The sequence below is a fragment of the Myotis davidii genome, unplaced genomic scaffold, assembly GCF_000327345.1.
Source record: "Myotis davidii unplaced genomic scaffold, ASM32734v1 scaffold281, whole genome shotgun sequence".
Taxonomy (NCBI): Eukaryota; Metazoa; Chordata; class Mammalia; order Chiroptera; family Vespertilionidae; genus Myotis; species Myotis davidii.
The window spans coordinates 6,024,041-6,046,920 of NW_006293784.1; the positions used below are offsets into that span (position 1 = coordinate 6,024,041).

At 41.6% G+C, this 22,880-nt stretch overlaps 1 pseudogene; it reads left to right on the top strand.

Annotated features, from left to right (window-relative positions):
* The first annotated feature begins 14,019 nt into the window (after window positions 1-14,019).
* Window positions 14,020-15,249, top strand: LOC102762178 (annotated as a pseudogene).
* The last annotated feature ends 7,631 nt before the right edge of the window (window positions 15,250-22,880 follow it).

The window sequence follows — 22,880 nt, forward strand, 5'->3', positions numbered from 1 at the left end:
GGGGGGGTGCGCGGGTGGGTGCTGCATTAGAGGGAGTTTTGAAGGCGCTGGGAGCACCCCGCCACTGTACAGGATGGAGCTCCCCGGTTCGTCCACGGCAGGTTTCCACATGGTTTTAAAAAAAAGTTTGTTGTGTTTTTGTTTTATTTTTAAATCCATGCTCTATCCACTTTTCCCATACTTTCCCTCAATTCCTTAAGAGGAAATTACCTGGGTGAACTTTTTAGTGAATATAAAATGTTCCTTTATTACTCTAGTCAATGCACTATGTTTGCTTTTTATACTTTTCTAAATAGTTATTTCTATGGCTTTAAAATAGTTTAGAGTGTCATAGGTGTACTGACTGCTGTTTTCATCATGCAGGATTTTATTGTTACCATTTATTAAGCATTCAAAACATGCTAGAAACTCTACATATTACTGCCAGTCACTGTCTCTCAAGACTATTAAATATTTAAAGAAATAAATACTGCAAAAGCTACCGTATGCATAAACAGTGACTGGTTGGCTATGACCCTAAGAAAGGGCCGGGAAGAAAAGAATTGCATCTATAACCTTCCAGCCCGCATTCCAGCACCCTTTGTCTAACATTCTCTGACAGGTCATTACTGTAGTGACATGATGCTTCAGGAAATTGTACTTCACTTAGTAACTCTCGTTTTAAACTGAGGCTTTAGAAATAAATGATTCCAAAGTAACTAAAGCTTCACCAAAGGTGAGCCCAAGACACTACCAAACATAATTTTAAACAACTTATTTCAGCTAAGCATAGAAATTCTATTCTTCAACTAAATATAGCTATTCTGCAAAAGTTACCTATTCTCTGTATTTTTATACATATGGTTATAGTTTTCATCAACAATCTTTCATTAAAGGGTTGAATTTCTTCCCATGACCAGTGTCTTGGTGTAAATTTCTGGCTGGTTTTCTACTTGCTTCATGCTGTTTTCATCTATCTACTCTCTGCTCCTGCTTACCATATGGATGTGTGGCTAGCAAAGATCTCTCAGAATCATGTCACAATTATGCAGTCCCCGTTATTATAGTACCTGGCTCTGTCATTCTAACTTCTCTAGTCCTGTTCTGTTGCTTCTAGTGCTCTGTGGGCTACAATACTTCCTCCCTCCTTCTCTCTTGGCATGCTGTGCTTTTGTGCATTGCATTACACTGTTTCGGCTCCATTTCCTCCTTGCTGTGCTCTGCATCTGCTCTTAGGAGGATGGAAACAAACATTTATTAACCTCCTACTAAGTTCCAAACACTAGGCTGTGAGTTTCCCATAAGATATCCTAGTCTTTAAGGACCTTTATGCTACTGCCTGCCCATGGCACCCCTGACTTCCAGAGGGGTATCTTTCTACTTTCCCAGCACATCTTTGAGCACATCCAGTTTATAGTGCTTAACTGGATCTGTCTTTATCAGAGTTACTTGCTGAAAGGGTTGCTTGGGATGACTTTTGTATCAGAGGAAGTTTTTTATACGAGGCAGCTCAGGGCTGGAGCACCAGTGTTGTAAATCACTGAGACATGAAAACCTCAGGAATGTGTGCAGGGGCCAGGAATGGAAATGCAAATGAGCAAATGGGCTAAGTGAGGACTGCAGCAAATGGGTGAGCCCATGACACCTGAAAGGGGCATATGTCACTCATCTCCAGCTTATTGTTGTCATTTGACAATATCAACTCACCGATGCTAAATTTAATTTTTTAAAAGCCCCAAATCTTTCTTTTTATGACAAATCTCTCAATTTTTAACTGTTGTCAACTTAGTCAAGATTTTTGTTTTGTGATTTGTGTGTGGTTATACACACACACACACACACACACACACACACACACACCATGGCCCACCAAAATCATATATATTTTCTAGATTCAACCCAAATTCCCCAAATTTGCTTTCTCTGATTTCAAGGAAACATATATAAGTGAAGGTAAAAGAACACATCTCATCTGAGATTAAACGGCAGGGCAGGAAGGAGAGCAGAGTGGTGAGACATAAATTTGATTTTCTCAGAGTCCGTTCTTATGTCCTTAGGGATGCCAACTTATACTTTTCTTGGCCCATCCCTGACGAGAGGTTTTTTTGCTCACAACTTAAGCCAATTATAATATCACCCCATCATCCTCAGCTAATATTAGGAATCTGATTGTAGCATAAATTTATCTCTTCTTGAATGTAATTGTTTTAGTTAGTAGCTCCAGGCTGGTGGGACAATCTGGCTGTGCCATCTGCCAACCCACTGAAAGCCAGAGTGGGTTTGGCCGACCTGGCTGCCCGGGCAGACCCTCTTTTTTCCTCCCTGCTTGCCATTCCACTTGTGCCTCCCTAAACCACTCTCCTGAATCGGATTACCCACCCACGGCACCCCAGGGAGAGTTTATGCTGTTTCTTGGACAATAAAAGGGCATATGTTTACTACACAAATAATGTCAGGTTTTCTCTTGATTTCTCTCTCTGATATGTCTACCCCTTGTAAGGATTAAAAGATTTTGTGAAAGAGTTTATGTTTATCTTATCATACATTAAAAAAAATCAATCAAATACCTTTCAGTAGTATTTTTGGGATGACGAGTCTAATTTTTGGTCACTGCAATCTACCTTAGATGTTTATGTTTGCGAAGACTAAAGAGTAATTTAGTCTTGCAATATATTAAAATAAACATTTTTGGACAAACTGATCATCTTTTTCATGAAACCTAGATCACATTTCATTTTTAAATTATACCCATTTTTCTTGATTGGGAGAGTAATATGAGCTCTTTGTCAGAAATTTGGAAAATGTGGAGGGGGGATTTTTTAAAAATCTAATTTCAGACATCTATAGTCTCATTACCCAGAACCAACCCCATATCACATTTTTTGTGTCTTAATCCTTTTTGTTTTTAATTGTTGATGTAGTAGTGATAATACTGTCTATAACCACCATTCACAGTTTCTTTTTCTTTTTTTTTATTGCTTAAAGTATTACAAAGAGTATTACATATGTTTCCTCCCCCCGCCCCACCTTGACATTCCCCCGGCCTCCCGCAGCCCCCAGTGTCTTGTGCCCATTGGTTATGCTTATATGCATGCATACAAGTCCTTTGGTTGATCTCTTACCCTCCACTCCTGCCCCACAACCCTCCCCGGCCTTCCTGTTGTAGTTTGACAGTCTGTTCGATACATTCACAGTTTCTTATCCTGCATTTTTTCACTTAATATTATATTCGGAGCAGTTTTCTCTTGTCTCTAAGACTTCATAACATTTTTGTTGTTTCATCATATCTATCAACATCTATTAACTATTCCCCAATGGAATGTCTAGAAGATTTCTAATTCTTGGCCTTATAAATAATAAACATATTTACATTTGTTATTATTGCATGAGGACAGATTCCTACAAGTAACGTTATTACATCAAAGGGTATAAACATTTCTAAGACCCTTTGATGCATATTTCCAAAGCATTTTTAAAAACGGTTGTGCCTGCCAATTTATACTGTAACTAGCAGTAAATGGGAGAGCCTGCCTCAGGGAACTATCACCAGCATTTTAAAATCTTTACTAATTTGACAGGTGGTAATTTTTTTATTTGCATTTCTTTGATTGCTATTGTGAGGTGCACTCAGTTTTTTAACTGTAGTAAAAAATACATAACATAAGATCAAACCTCACCAAATTTTTAAGAGTATTTGTTAACTAAAGCATAACATTGTACAACGGATACCTAGAACTTTTCATCTTGCGTGACTGAAACTTTATACCCATTGCACAGCAACTCCATTTCTCCCTTTCCCCAGCTCCTAGCAACCAACACTACATTCTACTTCCATGAATTTGACTATTTTACATAACTCATATAAGTGGAACCATGCAGTATCTGTCCTTCTGTCTTCTTTAGCAAATTGTCCTCAAGTTCTTCCACATTGTAGCATATGACAAGGTTTTATTCTTTTTATGGATGAATAATATGTCATTGCATGTAACTGCCATGTTTTTTTACCCAATCCTGTTTTGTTGATTTTTCTAGTCTTTTTCTATTTTCTATATTTCTGCTCTAAGCTTTATTTCTTCCTTCTGCTAACGTTGGGCTTTGTTTGTTCTTATTCTAGTTCCTTGAGGTGCAGAGTTAGGCTATTTGAGATCCTACATTTTGTTGTTGTTGTTGTTAATCCTCATCCAAGGATATTTTTCCATGGATGTTTAGGGGGAGTGGAAGAGAGAAACATCAATGTGAGAGAAGCACATCCATTGGTTGCCTCTTGCACAAGCCCTGACCAGAGCCATGGCCAGGACCGGGGAGGAGCCTGCAACCAAAGTATGCGTCCTTGACCAGAATCAAACCCGGGACCCTTTGATCCGCAGGCCGACACTCTATCCACTGAGCCAAACCAGCTAGAGCTCCTACTTCTTTTTTAATATAGGAATTTCTCACTACCAACTTTCCTCTTAGTTCGGCTCTTTCTGCTTCCCGTAAGGTACATTGTACATATTTTCATTGGTCTCAAGATATTTTCTAATTTTCTTTTGATTTTTTTCTTTGATCCATTGATTGTTCAAGAGTGTGGGTTTAATTTCTGCATACAGCATTTTTCAAGTTTCTAATTTTCCTTACTATTGATTTCTAGTTTCATTCAATTGTGATCAGAAAAAATACTTGGTATGATCTCAGTCTTCTCATATGTGTTGAGACTTGTTTTGTGACCAAACATGTGATCTCTCCTGAAGAATGTTACCTGTGCGCTTGAGGAGGGTGTGTATTCTGCTGCTGTTGGGCGGATGCATTTACTTTTTAAATAGCCACACGGTTGGGTCGTATTGAACTTGTGGTCAATAAAATCTTCGGTTTTTCTCAGACGAATTGCTTTTAAGTAGGGTCCATTTCACCAGGACCTGTACAATTGAATTATTGAATCTAAGTGAAATATTAAATATTTATTCTTGTTACATTTTCAATTTATAAAGTTTGAATAATTCAATGAGTTCTTTTTCTCATTCTTTTAAAGAGGCTTTAGTTATTTTAATAGGTATTAACACAGATGATAAGCAATTCAAATAATACAAAAGAGTGAAAATTCTCTTAATCCAACTTTCATCCTGCAGTTCTCCCTAGTGGAAACCACTGTTATCAATTTCTTGTGAATGTTTCCCGTGCTATTCTCTGTGTGTGTTTGTTTGTATAAATAATCTCGAAGAGAAATGCCGCACGCTATATACACTATCCTATACTTAGCCCTTTTGACTCGATAAGGAGTCCAGAAAAAGATCCTTCAAGAAGCCCTTGAGCAGATGACTGACTGACGGTGTCACCTGTGAGATTTGAGGGATTCGACGATATTCCACCCAGCAGGTTTAACAAGTACGAATACCCTAAGGTAGCAAAGAGCTTGGCATATGTTAGGAACAAAACGAACTCCATGTTGCTGGAGTTTACTGAATGAGCAGGAAAGGGGTAAGATAAGGTTGGAGAGGTCGGTAGGAGCCACATCATACAGAGCACCAGGGTAATGCTGTGAACATTTGATGTTCTTCTCTTTGATAGTGGAAGTCACTGGAGAGTTGGGTATTGTTATTGAAACAATAATAAAATAAAATCTAATAGTAACTTTATCTACATAAGTATCATCCTATCTAATAAAGAGGGAATATGCTAATTGACCCTCAGGCCATCACAAAGATGGTGGTGCCCACAGCCAATAAGGAGAGAATATGCTGAATGACTGCCCCACCCTAAAGATGGCAGTGCCCACAACCACAAGATGGCTGGCAGGGGAGGGCAGTTGTGGGTGATCAGGCCAGCAGGGGAGGGCAGTTAGGGGTGACCAGGCCAGCAGGGGAGGGCAGTTAGGGGCAACCACGCCGACAGTGGAGGGCAGTTGTAGGGGACTGGGCCAGCAGGGGAGGGCAGTTGGGGGCAATTGGGATGGCAGGGGAGCAGTTAGATGTTGATCACGTCAGCAGGGGAGTGGTTAGGGGTGATCAAGCTGGCAGGCAGAAGCAGTTAAGAGCAATCAAGCAGGCAGGGAGGCAAGCGTCTGGGAGCCAGCAGTCCCAGATAGTGAGAGAGATGTCCGACTGCCAGTTTAGGCCCAATCCACAGGGGCAGTTGGACATCCCCCAAGGGGTCCCAGATTGGAGGGGGTGCAGGCTGGGCTGAGGGACAACCCCCTCCCCCCAGTGCACAAATTTCATGCACCAGGCCTCTAGTAGGATCATAAAACCCTTTGCTGAAACCAAGATACACATTTTAGAAGCTACATGATTAGTGATTTTTTCTTTATTAAGTTATTACATATGTGTTGATTAGTGATTTTTTAATAAAAGAATTTATTTTTACATTCTTAGCCCAAGGCCAGAGTCACTGCAAACAGTGAAGAGAACTTGTAGCAATGAGATAGTCCTAGAAGAGGGCCTCCCTACTCTCATTCACCACTGAGACGGGGATTCAAGGAAAGAGGTTAAACAGGCAGGAAAAAGGCATCCTAAAGAGTGGAGAAAGGGCTAGTTTAGGAGACAGAGAGACCTTAGTTCTACATCCCAATCTCTTTATACCTGTCTCAGTTATTTCATCTGTGAAACTAGAATAATAATATCCTGCCTCTTTATCCCACAAGGATTTTTGAGAAAATTAATTGAGATAATGCATGTGACAGTAACTTGTATACTACGAAGAATTAAAACACGTAAAGTATTATCATTTTTTAATAAAACTACAGAAGTAATATTGTGGGAGGGAGGATGTGCAAATATTAAATAATGAATTAATAAATATGTGTTGAAAGCTCTTGTACTCATTTTGTGCAGCCCAGTGATAATAAATCAATTTGATAAATATCTATTTAGGACCTATTCTGTTAAGGCACGGTGATAGATAGAGCAAGTGGCACAGCTGCAAGTAAGGCAACAAGAGACCAGGAGTCCCAGAGGCTCCCACTCAGGAGGGAAAAAAATCCTGTTGCCAGGATGAGGGACAGTGAGGGAGGGTGTGGGACTCTGGCTGCAGAATCTGCACAATCTGTAACTTTCCTGCTAGTTGTGAAATGTCCCAGTTGCAGCAACTAGGACCTAGGAATCTAAATAAGAAGTGAACCCAAATGAAAGTGCTTTCTAAACTGTCAAGGGCTATACAATAGCATCATTCTATGAGGGAAGTACCAAAAGATGAGCTGGTATCAGGAAGCTAGGTCTCAACTTTTGATCTAATGTTTCATCCATCTCCAAGTTGATTATGACTGCCCATTTGCCTTAAATGATACTAAATGCACTTGTTTTATTCTTACCTTTGCATAATCTTTTACATTCAGCCATTGCAACTGCACAGGTGATCGGGTATGTTTTGCTGCAAAACCAGCACATGCCGCAGAGTGACCTCATCTCCATTACCACGTGCCAGTTCACACAGGACGTTCAAGGGCACGCTGATACACACAGCTCAGCACAGATGGAACTGACCTCCCGGTTAACAATGAAAGTAGGAACGAACGCCAGATAGGCAGAAGTTATAACTACTCCCCTAAGCAAAATAATAAGACAAAATGACATTTTTCATTCCTTAGGAAAGACGTTAAACCAAGGTTGCAGCTTTATCGCAGTAATGGGGGAATTAAACACGTTAAGCCCACAAAAATCAAAACTGTTAATTCACCAAAGTTCACCTGCCTGTAAATTATATTCCTGTTAACCTTTCTTTTGCCTGGTGACCGGTCAATTATATTAGGGATCGTTCCCCTCTTGTGTTCAGACCTTATGCTGTGAATCGCTAAAGTCAATATGACAGAAAGAACTTACAGTTGACCAAAAACAAGCCACAAATACACCAAAGAATCTTAACTGAATGAACCAAATTTATTTCCTCTATGAAATTATAAACATTTTCTCAATGTTAAGCATTTTTAACTGTATTTTCTTCTGTGTCCAGACCAGCAGATGCTAAAAACTAGTTTTAAAAAAATCCTAAAAATCAAATCACTTGTCCTCTCCCTCCTTCTCTGGGCATTTTAAAATTTATAATCTCTCTGGTATTTATCCTAGACTTACCATATGTTACGTACCATACATCATATTCAATGTATTCCTTATGGAAGTTTCTTGCATTCCATAATTTTGTAATAAAATCATATGTATATTCAGTTGAAATGTCTATAGCTCAAAGTATATTTTTCATGCACAATTGGAAATTTTATGAAGCAATTCTTGAGGATAATGATAAAATCACTTATTACTGCAAAAGAAAATACCCCCAAAACTTAGTGGCTTAAAACTTTAAAAAACACCCTTGGTCTGTCAGCTGGGTTAAGGGCAGGGTCATGAAGTTCAAACACAGCTACTATGGAGCAAGTTTTGGAAGAGAGGGGATGTGGGTTGTGAAATACCTCTAAATTGTCAACTACAACTATAATTCCAAGCAAGAGAAAGCAGGGCAATTTGAGTGTAAACGAAATGTTCAAGTAAAGAGGGAGTTATATTTGGTACTATGTGTGGGATAAAAATGAGTAAGAAGAGCACAGCCAAAAAAGATACATTAACTGAAGTATGCAAGGAACAATGAAAGGGACAAGGAGATAAGGAAGTTCACCCTAGGTGAGATCACTGAAAGTTTTGAAATATTGGATACATAATTTAAAGTTGAAAAAGAGAAGTCTTGTTGAAGATTTGGAGACAGGAGGCGATGAGGTCAAAAGGGCAGGAGAGAAGCTAACATTCAATCACTTAGAATAAGTGAATAAGCAGTGAGTGTTTACTCTGTGCCAGACCCTGTGCTGAGCCCCGGGATGCTTTAATGCTGTGCTTCCAGACTAGAGCATCTGAAGGGCATGCACTGCCTGGAGTTCGGCCAATGGCCTCTACTCCTGCATGTTATTGCAGGGAGAATGACAGCGGAGTCAGACAGCTCGGTGACTGAAGGGGGCGGGGCGAAAGCAATGAGAGAGCAACATCACCTTTAGGGTGAAATTTTACTTTTCATTGTTTAGTTTTCTCCACTCATAATTAAGGATAAAATGTGGGTAATACTTTCCTTTTTTTGCAGAGGCATGGGAAATGTAAAGTTTAGTTTTATTTTAGATTGTTAAAAAAAGCCCAGCCGGTGTGGCTTAAGAAGTCACAGTTCAGTTCTCAATCAGGGCCCATGCCCAGGTTGGGGGCTCAATTCTCAGGATGGAGCATGCAGGAGGCAGCCAATCAATGATTCTCTCTCATCATTGATGTTTCTAACTCTCACTTCCTCTCCCTTCCTCTCCGATATCAATACAAATATATTTTTTAAAAAAAGAAAGAAAGAAAGAACCAGTGTCAAACATAAACTCTGTGGTATGGCCTCCAATAATTCTCCATGGAGTGAGAGCCTTATACATGGAGTGCAGTAGATAATAATAGTATCACTGACTGGATGTTTATTATGTGCCAGATACTCTTATACAGGCTTCACACAAGTTCACACATTTAATCCTCACCGTAACCAAATTGGTACAGTCTGTGCTCTCATCCCCTTTATACAGATGAGAAGATTGAGGCACAGAGAAGCTAAGTGCCTTGACCAAAGTTACTCAGGTAGTAAGCAGTGGAACTGGTAATTAGACCTAGAATATCTGGTTCCAGAATCCATGCAATATAGTGCCTCTTAATTGCTTTTTAAATGTTTAATTTATACCCATTGGCAATATTGGCTGGCTGTCTTTTTATATGTCTATCATCGTCAGCACTTCTAGCAGGTAGGATGCACTTCCATCTCCCAAAGTGACTAAAACGCACAGGGCCAAAGATACCTATTCTTAATACACTGTGTATGTGTAGGGGGCGTGGGGTTGCGGGGGTGGGGACAGATCAGAACCTGTCCTGGCTGACCCTTCAGTAAGAGCTTAAACATAAAGCTTAAAGCTCAGGCCGTCTAAGGGATCTAACACTCTCCCTGAGGTGCAAGACAGCCATTTCACTCTTAGCAGATGCAAGGCTCATCTCTGCTTACTGCTCTGCTGCCTCAGTGCCACACACAGACACACACACACACACACACACACACACACACACACTCCACTTGGTGAGCCAGCCTATTCAGTCTCCTCATTGTTACAGGGGGACTGGCACATCCAGCTCTCCCCTTCCCCCTCCCCGCCCAGATCACTTCTATCCTAGCTACTAAAAGCTTAGTTATCTTCTGTGCCCTTCTGAGGCCTCACTCTTAGGATGGAAGTTCATGGTTTTGCCAAGGAACTGCCTGCTTGTTCAGGAACTGGGAAGGCATCTCAGCCCTGGACTGGAGTTGCCAAACTGGGCCACCTTTGTTGGTGGCTGTTTCTACTGTAGCTGAGTCCTCAGCCAGATGCTAACATCAGCATGGGCGAGGGAGAGGTCAAAGCTCATTGCTCTGGGAAAGCAGGCCAAGCCCCAATTTTTTTCAAATTTCCATTTTCAAAGGCTCAGTGTCAGTATTATGAATATCAAAGTATCAAGTTTCACTGTCCCATGTAAGTTGGCAACCCCTTGGCCTTTTTACATGAACCCTGGGTAAGATGGTGTTGAAGGTAGGCCTTCTGAGTTACAAGTAACAGGGAGCCACTCATGATACTTTTAAGAAAAGAGGGGTTTTGCTGTAAGTCTCCACATGGGTTAAAAATGGATCTGGGGCAGATCTAGGGACCAGTGAGCCATCAATCCCTCAGAAGATGCCTGATTTCTAATGTGTTGCTGTGTTTCTCTTTCTCTCTCTAGACAGGTTTTTTATTTCTCTTTGACTTTTGCAGAGCAGATTGAAAATTAAGTTCCTCTGAGTCATAATGGGTCAGCTTCTGCTCCAAATAATACTTCCTGAGTTCCTTCTCTTGGCATTTCTTACTTCACATTTCTGAAAGAGGGAATATACATCTTTTGAACATCAGGGGTTACAAGTCAATCTTGGGCTGGGTCATCTCTCTTGTTTCTCTCTCTCTCTCTCTCTCTCTCTCTCTCTCTCTCTCTCTCCTTCCCTCCCTCCCTCCCTCTTTCCCCCACTCTTCATCTCTGTCTCTCTCTCAAGTACAGATTGCCTCACTAGAAGCTACTATGGGCTGGTAGATACTATAAACATGTTTAATGTAGATGGGATATTTGAGGCTGAATTGAAACAAGCTCTTGGTAACATGGTATTAACATTATAAATCTCCACAATTAAATTAAAGTGACACAATTTTTAAAAGTTTAATGTTCAAATTTACAATCATTTCTAGTCGGCCTTTATTTTAATCTTTAAGATGTAAGATTATCCATATTTTCCAAAGTTAATTCTTCAATAAAACCATGTACTATTTTGAAAGAAAGCAGATTTTTAAATGAGTACATTATCAAAGAAAAATTCAATACTACTTACAATCTCTTTCATCTTCTTAAGCTTCAAAAGTATCCCCAGCTTTTTCAATTTTTCCCTGGAGTTTGAGTTCCACTATCTCCAAGCTTATTTTAATTTAGCCCAAATGATCATTACAAATGAAACTGCCAGAAGCAACAAGAAATGTTTGAAGGACTTATCCTTATTTGGTTTCTAACTTAAGAAGGACCTACAAGGGCAAGGTTCAAAAAAAGTATCCTCTAAAGATAATAATTTGTGGAAGAGAAATACAAATTCAGAGATGAAGATATATTTTAGCAATAAAAGGTGAAGTAGCATTAGTTATAAAGAATGAGAATGAATTTTCATCATTTTAAATTTAAAATGTTCTTACCACAATCTAATCAAGAGCATCTCCTTCCAAAGACAGATTTCCATGGTAATTTTTGAAATTTATTGTTCTGGATACATCCATCATTTCATCTTGCCACAGCCCCTTTTTGGAGAACGTTTCCTGCTAATATCCCTGAAGGGGTAGGACTCATCCCCTTGGTAATTGGACCAATAGAGGGCATGTGAGTCAGTTAGGCCATTCATATTCTCCTAGAAATTTGGGAAATTGAAACATAGAGACTGGATCAATCCACATGTTAGGCTCCAGAGCCCACAGATCGTATATAATTAACTGGTAATAGAATTGGCTTTATAGCCAAATTAAAAATGTAGCTAAATGCCAAGTTAAAAGCAGCTGAAATTACGGGGAAGCAGACCCTAAAAGGCCTGTGGAAGAAGCTGGTTTCCCCAGGAAAGATGGAGCCAACCTGCAAGGAGAAGTAAAGAGAATATTCTGAGAAAGATCAAGAGAAATGATCTGCCTGAAGACGAGTTCCCAGAGGTCCCCAGCTGTGTCATTAATCATAGGATTTCTTCAGACTTTGACAATAAATTCCTCTTTATTTCAACTCGCTTGAGTATGTATGTGTATGTGTGTTTTTTTCCTGTAATGAGATTAAGATGATTCTGTGTTTATGTGCATATTTTTAATCTGGGTGAAGACTGAATTTAGGATGCCTCGGGAGACAGAAGGGGATGGCCTCCACTCCTGCCAGTGCCCCTGAAGAAAATTGAAGGCAAACACCAAAGCATGCATATCTTAAATATTTGCAAAGAACAGCAGTTTCATCCAGAATGGGATTTGATGAGCAACTTCTGTGACTGAGATGGAACTTAATAGAAACGCTTTTCCTAATAAGATGGATGATTCAGTCATTGCAATTGTTCAGCAAATTATACTGAGCATCCACTGTATGTGCTAAGTCCTTGTGAACGGATCTGGAGCCCTTAGGAGATGATAAAGTTTCCAGTGGGACCATGAGTAAATCAGTTACTATATAATGCACCTTAGACCACTGAATGCGAAGGATGAGTTCAAATGGAGAGCACTGGGTGGGGACTTGGGAGGTCTGGACCACATATAAAAAACTCAGCCCTTTCTTGCTTTAAACAAAGCCCCCTGAGCAAGCTTCTGAGATAATTCCAAGCAAGTCCATGAACATCTATTAAAAATGAACTAGTGTTGGGTACTCAACATACTCTAAGATGAAAACAGCTTTTTGGACTAGAAAGCAAACAAGCAAACAAAAAATCTCACACATATCCAAATGTTATATCCTGATATAACATTTACTCATTAGATCCCTGTTTGTATTGATGCCTGAATGTTGTGTTGATAGATTCTGTAACCGTCTAAGACCATTGTGACTTCTTGATCTCCTGTCATTAGTTTAAATTTGATCCTGTTAGGAACAGATGTGGTCCCAAATAACGTCATTATAATTTGATAAGAGCATTGATAATTACAAACCCTCAACTTGCTTTATGGATAAAGTCCACTAAGTCCTAACCCTGGAAACACAGTGTCCGTCTTTAAGCAATGATATGTTTGGTGCCATGTTTGCTGTTGAAGAAAGGGGCAAACCGTATAACTTCCTGAATCCACAGCTCATGAGCAACACATCAGCTGTCAGCTCAGGAAGCAAGTCAGAGAGAGCAGTCTGGCCAAGAGCTGAAGCTGTCCGTCACATCGACGGAATACAGAAGAACACACAACTATCCTTGGATTTCTATATCAAATTGCCTCTTTCTTCCTTGACAGCTCAAGAACCCTCTTAGAATCAGTTAGGGCCCCAGCACAGTTGGCATTGGAGACTTAGAGGGGAAAGCACAAAATAGGAAAGTACTTAGAGAGCATCTTGTCCTTCCTAAGTGCTTCATAATCATAATGTTATGGTTGAGTGCCTATCAAATTATAGCTGAAGATCAAGCAAAACACAGACATTTTCAGAGCAGTTACTGCTCACTTAATGGTCTGGTAGGGCAAAGGATAAATTCTTGAAAATGTCAGGTATTCAATAAGTCATATTCTTAGAGAGAAAGGAAAAAAAGTCCTTCCAGAATCCAGGCTCATTACCTAAGATAAAAGTCCTGTGTCATGTCCAGCACACAGGAAGGGAGATGCTCGATGAGGCCTCTGAACCCAAAAGCTCCATAATCAAACCAGGGGATTTTAGCTGTTTGGATTTATTCAGCTACGTTCTGCCAAATGTCATGCTATCAAGAAGCAAAAGACTCCAGCGGGGCCTTTTGGAGACGCCTGGAGCCCAAGGGGTGTGGGCCGGGCACAAGCATTGGGGCACCGCAGGACTCGGCAGGGGAAGGCGGGCTGGGGGCTGCTGCTCCATGAGGGCTCCCCACCAGAAGTCACAGAACGTCCTGCTGCAGAACCTGTGTCGCGGATTCTGGGCAAGAGCGGAGCTGATGTAGGCCAGCGGTTCCAGGATGGCTCACAAGTTATTGGCAGCAACTTTGCCTTAACTGTTAAAAGAGATGAAATTCTAGTAACTAAAAAAAAAAAGACAGAACTCACTCGACACAGAGGCAGATACAGCTTTGTTTGCAGAACTCCATAGAAACTTCACTCACAAGGAGTTTTGAAAAATAAAGAGTCATCTCTACCTCTTGCTGAGCCTTAGTGAAGATCCACGCAAGCAGCCAAACAAGGTTCCTAGCTACGCCATGTTATTTGCTCTCGCATCACCGAGAGATGCCCACTCACCTCCCTGCTTTTGTGCCAGGCCTCAGACTTTCCCGTTGAACCACCAGGATCGCAGCCCCGTGTCAGCACAGGGCCCTCTGGCCCCATGGGAAGCAGCGGCACCAGCAGTTCAAGCCCACAGTCTCACCAAGGCCCCGGGAGTAGGAGACTGTTTTCCACAGCAGTTGGGGGTCATGTCTTGCATGGACTTTAACTGCAAGCCAGCCTTCTCTACAACCCACTTCCTCAAAAGGCATCCCCACCACTGTTTTTCGCAATGTGACAAGGTCAAGGAGACATGTGGAAATGACTGAGGCAGCCCTTGTCAGAGACATTTTGTACGTATTCCAGGGCACAGATGGCAAAATCATCCAGATGAGCAACACTGAAAATTGTTACCAAGTGGAGGGAAAGGCAACCCTAAATACATCTCTGAGGGACATAATACCAGACTGGCTGAGCTGGGATAGTTACACAATAAAATCAGAAAATACACAGGCCAGAGGAGACTACACTGTTCATTTGGACTTGTAGGTCAGAGCTTTTGTGCTGCTTTGCCTCAGGAACTCAAAGAATATAACCGATTACTCTGTTTTACCTTCCCAGCTACAGTCAGAGGATGATCAGGGTGTGGATTTGGACCTTGAGAGTAGCCCAACTCCAGTGCCTCCTGGTTTGGACATCGGATCCCAAGGTAAGACTGAAGACTCTTGCAGCCCTGGTGGACCCCTGCCAACAAAGGAAAGGAGGTGAGCTAGCCTCCGCCGTCCACAAACGGGAGACCTGTACACGAGGTCCCTGGTGCATCACTTTCTCCGCTTAGTGTTGCATCCTGTCCTGAGCTTCCTTTACCGTGGGATATAGGACAGGGGACGCGAGGGCATACTGTGAAGTAAGGAAGGCTACTCTACTGTCAGACTCAGATTTAAGAAGCATGGGACTCAATTACTCATTTCAGTAACGCGACCACACTTCATTTGAATGCCGCACATATTTTTGTACAGTGATTCGAAAGCCAATTATCTCATTTATCAGCAGAGCTGTATTTGGTTAATGGAAAATTGTTATCCCATTTTTCATAGTGGGAAATTCAGCAAGGTCAACTCATCCAAATTTACTAGCAATCGCAGGTTTATGTCAAAGATAGGATGAGGACTCCTAAGCCTTAGTCCAGTTTTCCTTGCAGAACAGTATTATATGTTCTCTTGCTTTGCATGATTACATGAAACTAAACTAACTGTGGTGTGAACAATTTTAATAAGTTACTTTCATTTGTACCTATTGTATAGTTAGTGCTGCTGTAATGCAATGTGTATTCCTAAAAATAAAAAGTCACTGTGCTAAAATCTCAGAGTAAAAACCATAGGAATTCTGACAAGTGGAATGAAGGGGGGCATCACACTTGAAACCCTTGCCAGTGATGTGAAATTTAAAAAGTCTAGCAACTTAATAGAAGTTGTAGCACAGTTTTAGGCACATAGTAAATTGTTAAGAAATACGTAATTTCTAGAATGAAAATGGCTTTTACCTTGAAAAAGCCTTGATGTTGGCTTGCAGACCTGGGCCAACGAGGCTTGTCTGAAGCGAAACAGAAAGTTGTGGCTGCCAACACACACACAACGGATTGAGGTGGCTTGTGAGTTTGAGATGTGTCTGTGTGTGCGATTTGTGGATTCCCATGTGGCTGGATTGCTGTTTTCACCTGGTTTCTCGTGGGTGAAATTGCCCTTAAGCAATCATGAAATCTGTGTTATGCTCAGATAGTTTCCTAATGATCAGTTGTGCCATAACAAGTTGTTTTAAAAACAAGCACAATAGCAGAACCAACTGTATGTGGTATTATTTTGTGGGTGTTTTGGAAACACATACATAGCATTCTATTTGTGCATATGTATTGCGCAAGTCATTCAGTACCTTCCATAATGGTATTGTAGTTGTACTTTAATACTGAACATTATTTCACTGTATGGACATATATTTTATTTAGCAACTCTATTGATGGAGATCATGTTCTTTGTAGTTTTAAACCTTATGAACATTAAAATGAACACCATTTAAAAGAAGAAGAAGCAAAAGACTCCAGAGTGGATGATTTTGAATGGACCCTGACACAAAACCCATCGAGAGTAGGTAGACTATAGCTATGGAAAGATGAGACAAGCAGGTCAGTTGAATAAATATATAGGCAAATTTGATTTTGAATCCCAGGGCCATCATTTGTCAGCTCTGTGACTTTGGGCAAGTTACTTAACAATTCTGAACCTAAATTCTCTCTTCTGTAAGATGGCTGTACCTACCTCATAGGGTTATTATAACATGTGGAGCATAATACCTGGCATGTGGTAGGCAACCAAGAAAGATCAGTCTTGCTTGGCTGGTGTGGCTCGGTTGGTTGAGCATTAACCCATGCACCAGGAGGTCGCTGGTTCAATTCTAAGTCAGGACACATGCCTGGGTTGTGGGTTTGATCCCAAGCTGATCAATATTTCTATCTCACTGATGTTCCTATTTATCTCCCCTTTCCTCGATCACTAAAATCAATGAAAACATATTTAAATTCAAAAAGGAAGGAAGGAAGGAAGGAAGGAAGGAAGGAAGGAAGGAAGGAAGGAAAGAAGGAAGGAAGGAAGGAGAAAAGAAAGATCAGTTCCCATTCTCTAGCATGGCCCAGAAATAATAAATGTCAATTTATAGTTTGCTTTTCATTATACTTTACCTATTTCTCCCATTGGATTGGAGAGACAATATTGTGGAATGGTTAAGCACACAGCAAATGGAGTTGAATCACCAGGGCTCAAAGCCTGTTTTATTGATTTCCAGCTGTGTAACTTCAGGCTTGTTACTTAACCTCTTTGCACCACGGTTTCCACTGAGGATGAACTGAATTAATACTTGAAACAGTGTCTGGCACATAGTGAACACGATAAGATTTAGTGACTATCATTATTCCTACCGTTGATAACTGTATCCTGGATAAAATATGTACAAATCCCTTCAAGGAACTTATTCCAACTCCTGTCTTGGATAATGTTCTTCTTGAACCACTTCGGTACTTTCTATCTTTATGGCAGATTGTATTTTTCCAAGGACAACTGCAACAATAACTCCCATCTCACATGGTCTTCTGCAAAGTGACCTGTCACTTCTCTACAAATAGGTGGTGTGTCCCGCTCCCCTGGAATCTGGGTGAGTTTTTGACTGCTTTAGCCAATGGAGTGTGGTGGAGCAGAATCAATGCATCTCTTTTGTGCTTTATCCAAGTGATGCTTGGGTCATAACAGGTGATTCAGCTCCTGCCTTGTTTGTGGAACACTTGCACTTGGAGCCGAGACCGCCATGCTATAAGGAAGCCAAACCACACGGAACGGCCACACATAGGTGCTCAGGTCAGCAATACTACAGCTTAACCCCGGTGCCAGCTATGGGTGTGAGGCAGCCCCCATGGGACTGTAGCCCCAGTATTTGAATCACCCGTAGCTTTTAAGCAAGCCTTCCTAGCTGAGGTCTCAGCTACCCTGAAGCAGAATCAATGCATCCCGTTTGTGCTTTATCCAAACTCCTGACCCGTAGAATCCAGGAGCATATTAGAAATGGTGGTTGTTTTAAGCTGCTCTATTTTGAGGTCGTTTGTTATGCACCAACAGTAACTGGGAAATTTTCTTTCTAGGAGAAAGTTTCCATTATTTTAAACTTTCCTGAAGTGAACATGTGAAAAAAATTATTTTTCGATGAACAAAAAATATGGCCCTCTTCAAAATAATTCATGGGAGTCACTTGAAAAATAGACATTTTAAATCATATTTTTCCTTTAGGAGTTGATGGGCAGGGCCTGGAACTGGTGTTTATATATTACATGTCAAAAAGGTCTGCATGGTTTTCCTCCTCCAACACATGCACAATTATTTTTCTAGAACCAGAGTTCCCAAGAATAACGTCTTTTTTTTTTTTTTTGAACTGGAACAACAAAAGTCTCTCTGGTGTTTTCTAACTCTGAAGTAGAAATCATTTAGAAATGGTCAAACAGCTGTATTCAATTATCACTGGGCATTTAAAACAGCTAGTGGTCTCAGGTTCAGAATTATTCACCGCCTCTTGTTAAAATGGTGAAAGGGTCTCTATCAACTAGCATGCATACGGCCTCTGAATTCCTGGGAGCCAGCTGTGCCGCTCTAAGCGCCGCATCACTGGGGAGAGGCCAGGCCTGCATTTAAAAAGTTGGAATACTTGTAACGAGGTGGAGACACAAAACACCCGAAGATCGGGTTTGCACTCTGTTAAATAAGGACAAGGAATCCCACTTCTGAAAGGAGGCCTTCCTGAGAACAACCAGCTGTCCTGTTGTGTTTTGTTGTTTTTTCCAGGCTTCCCTGATTTCCAACCAGAAGTTTTAGTACGGGCTGACCTGAAACTCAACCACTCCTTCTTCCAGCACCTTCTTGCAGAGGCCCCATTCCGTCCGTCCGTGCTTGAGAACGGCTGTGTGCCACCAGCCGAGGACACAGAGGCCCGGTGCTGAGCAGGGCAGGACCGTATCTGCCACGAGGTCTGAAAATACTCTGGGCTCACTCGTTAGGTCTTTGAGTCCTTGTTCCTCATAAGAAGCTTCTTTCTTGTTGGCTCCCTCCCCAGTTCCTTCTACTGTGCAAACTGCTTGCCCCAGTACCACCCCTCCCCATCCCCGGGCAGCTCTCATTTATAGGAAGGGCTTTGTAGTGAAGACACCTGGATTTGATTTCTGGATCCTCTACCTCCTAGCTGTGTGACTTTGGGCAAGTTTCTTAAATTCTCTGGTCCAGAGTTTCTGAACCTTAAGAGCAGAGACAGGAATATACCTAACTTGCAAGAGTCTCATGAGAATGAAAGAAATAATGCATTATAACCACTTAGAACAATGGTCGGCAAACTCATTAGTCAACAGAGCCACATATCAACAGTACAACGATTGAAATTTCTTTTGAGAGCCAAATTTTTTAAACTTAAACTATATAGGTAGGTACATTGTTATTAACTTAATTTTAGAAGAGTGCTTACCCTGTAACTGCCTATTAGCTATTACCAAGAATAAAGGAATATATGCAACAGATATTAGCAAGGAAGAGCTTTTGAGTCCAGATCCTTCTTCTTATGATGCCCTTTAGACTTCAAAGTTATTCCAGGAGTGGGAGGAACAGGCAAAATCGTTGCAGTCAATACAAAATGCCCCCAGAGATCACCCTCAGCCAGACTGATGGACTTTGCCAAGATCAGGCCCCTAAGGAGGCCATGCCTTGCTGGTTTAACAAGTGGTGTGTGTTAGTGCAGACCCGGCAGTATTAGACACAGGGAGGCTGACAGAGAGCATCCCCTTCCAGGCTCCAGACTCCAGGTCCACCCTGGCTTTCTCACAGTAAGAACATACATTCCCACCTGCCGCAGGGGCTGGCTACCCGACTCAAATGTATACTAGTTCCTTAGGGAGACAGTGTATTCACTTCAGGCTTATGTAACAGGTCAGACCTAAGATCCAGCCGAAGCAGCACTGACTGAAGTGATTTTCTGTGCCACACACAGCAGCAAGCTCCGGGGCTCTGGGAGTGAACATAAGGAGAGTGATGTTTGTCTTGAACTTCCCGTTCCGCTTTTCTCCCCTGCATCCCTCGCTCAATGCCAGGACAGGGTGACCCAGCCTCTACCAGGATCCCCGATGCACCACCGGTGGTACCCCACCCTCATCTTCCCTCCTGAAAAATATCTGGGGCTCCAGGACAGCTCCCCCTCAGTTCCCAGTGCAGCAACTCTCTCATTATTCTTCACACACATTTGTTACCTGGTTAGGCTAATTCACAGTAAGTTGTGAATGACTGACAAGTCTTGGGACTTGCACAGTGGGTTGAATAGTGACTCCCAAAAGATATGTCCAAGTCCTAACCCCTAGTAGCTGTGCATGTGACCTTACTTGGATAAAGGGTCTTTGCAGATGTGATGAAGTAAGTGATCTTAAGATGGATTAACTGAGTGGACCTTAAATTGAACCCTAAGTGTCCTTATAAGAAAGGGAGAAGCCAGGGATACAAAGGAGAAAGACATGTGAAGACAGAGACAGAGATTAGAGCAAAGCAGCCACAAGCTAAACAATGCCTGGAGCCCCCAGAAGCTGGGCCAGGCAGGAAGGATCCACTCCACCCCACCCCCGCCCCTACCCAACCTCCCCCAAACTCCCTACACACACCCTGAGAACCTTTGGCAGGACCCTGGCCTGCTGTCATCTAGATTTTGGACTCCAAAACTGAGAGAGAATCAACTTCTGTTGTTTGAAGCCACCCAGTTTGTGTTAATTTCTTACAGCAGCTCCAAGGGATGAGTACGGTCAGCAACCCAGGCCCCACAGCCCCAGGGCCTGCTGAGCACCTGAAGTTGAGAAAACTTCAGGAATGACCCCTGCCCCAAAGCTAGGACTCAGACAGTTCTGGGCCCTTCCATTCTGCCAGTCCCCTAAAGGACTGATTGCTGTTGGTTTGAGTTTTAAAGAGCCCATGGTTCCAAATGCATATTTGACGGGTACAAACTGTTCCCCAGTTCCTTCTACACCCCAATTCTGCACTTCATTTGCAGTGCTCGAATGCCCTAGGTCCCTGTTTTCACACCATGATTGACTCAGAGAGAAGAGGGGAGGAGGCAAGGCTGCCTGCAGTACCATTAGATATGAAATCCTGATTTTTGCAGTTTTTTTAAAATTTCTCTTTCCATGCTCCTTTGTCCAGACTCAGCCAATACCACAACCTAGCCCTTCTCTAAATTGTGAATGGACACTTTAGCAGTGCTATTAATTCCATCCTTGTCATCTGTGCTTCAGCATTTTCTTTAATTGAATGATATTACCAAATTTGGGTCACAGTTCCCCATCCTCTAATTTTCAATAGCAATTATGCTTTCAGTTATACATTTCAGTGTGTTTCAGAAATGTTTTCTTTCTGGCGGGTTTACTGGGATCCCCCTTAAATTTCCCATAGCAATCAGCAGCTGACATCAGCTCACACCCCCATCACTTCCAGAGGATGCAGGCAGCTTGGATATCAGCAGCAACCTACCCGTCACTCTTGCCTTCTTGTGCTCATCATTCTCATCCACCCCTTGGAAGCTGCTCAAACGTTCCAGCATCTTTATGAGGCAGGGAGGTGCTGCTGGCATATATTTATCGAGTGGTTTCCCCCGTATATAGTTCTGTACTCCAGTTGCTATAGAAATAAGCCAGAAAAATCTAACTCTGGATTCTTATGTTTCACATATTCAAATTTAGATGAAATGTGACGTGGCTACAAAAAAAAAAAATGCTATCTTCCACAAGATTGAAGTGTAAACCTGCAGTTTCATTGGCTCTAAAACCATCATGCAAAGACAGATGAAATAATCTGTCTGTTCCATGTTATTTTCTCTAGACCTGAGGGAGGGAGCTCCATTGGCAGTGAAAACTTAGTCTTGGGTATTCTAACTGCCCTGAAACATGGAGTGGAGAGAAATACAGAAGAGGATTATAATAGAGTGGTATGGCATACTTTCCTAGTGCTTGCGATGACAAACTACTTTTGTTTTTTCTAGTATTATATCACAGATATAGAATTCACTTGGAGACTAGCCAAGACCTACTGCTAGGCCTATGGGGCAGTACTAATAAGGCTGTAGTCCAAAATATGTACTAAGATTCAAAAAAAAGAAAAAGAAGGAACCAAACCCAGCACTGAGCATTGAGAAATAGGCAGAATGCTCTATGTGTGATTGCCCTTCTTTTGAGCCAAGCTTTCTTATTTTTTCCTGAAAAGAAATAGAAAATCAATCTGGTACACGTACACTCTTTAGCCTTTGTTACTGCAAAGCATGTGTTCAATTTAAAAGTTGTATTTCTGAGAATAAAGCCATTGGGAAATGGGAAATGGGATGGAGAGAGGAGAGAGAAGAGAAACAGGGGAGCATCAAAAGTTCTCGTTCTCATAAAAATATCTTTAAAATAGCATTTTCCCTTTAACCCATGATGTCTAGGAAAACCTGTACTTGAAAAAAACTCTTGAATAAATCCTTTCTCAGTTGAATTATAAGTCCATTGTTGAAATATTTGGAAGGGAAACTGATTTGCATGAGAACAGTGAGAGGGGGCTTACACACAGTACTTCTCAGTGATGTGTGCCTTAGCACTGCAGGGCGCTTGGTGGATGGGTCCAGGCTTTTGAGTACCACAAGCCACATAGGTCAACCATGAAGGTGCCCAAATATGAGGGTCTCATTGAGAGTTGGATGGCAACTTGGCCATGTTAACTATGGAGTGTAGAGATCACAGCACTTACCTTTGCTTTTATTGCCTTTGAAGGAGGCAGAGGATCACATTGATTGAGCTTCTGATTGTAGGGGGATGTCTGTGACAGCTAAGAGTTTGAAAGGACAGTATTGAGTTTGAAAGGAATTTCATCTGATTGTTAAACACGAGAATGTTTCCCACAAGAAGCTAGAGATGTTATTTAAATGACCGACTAAAGCC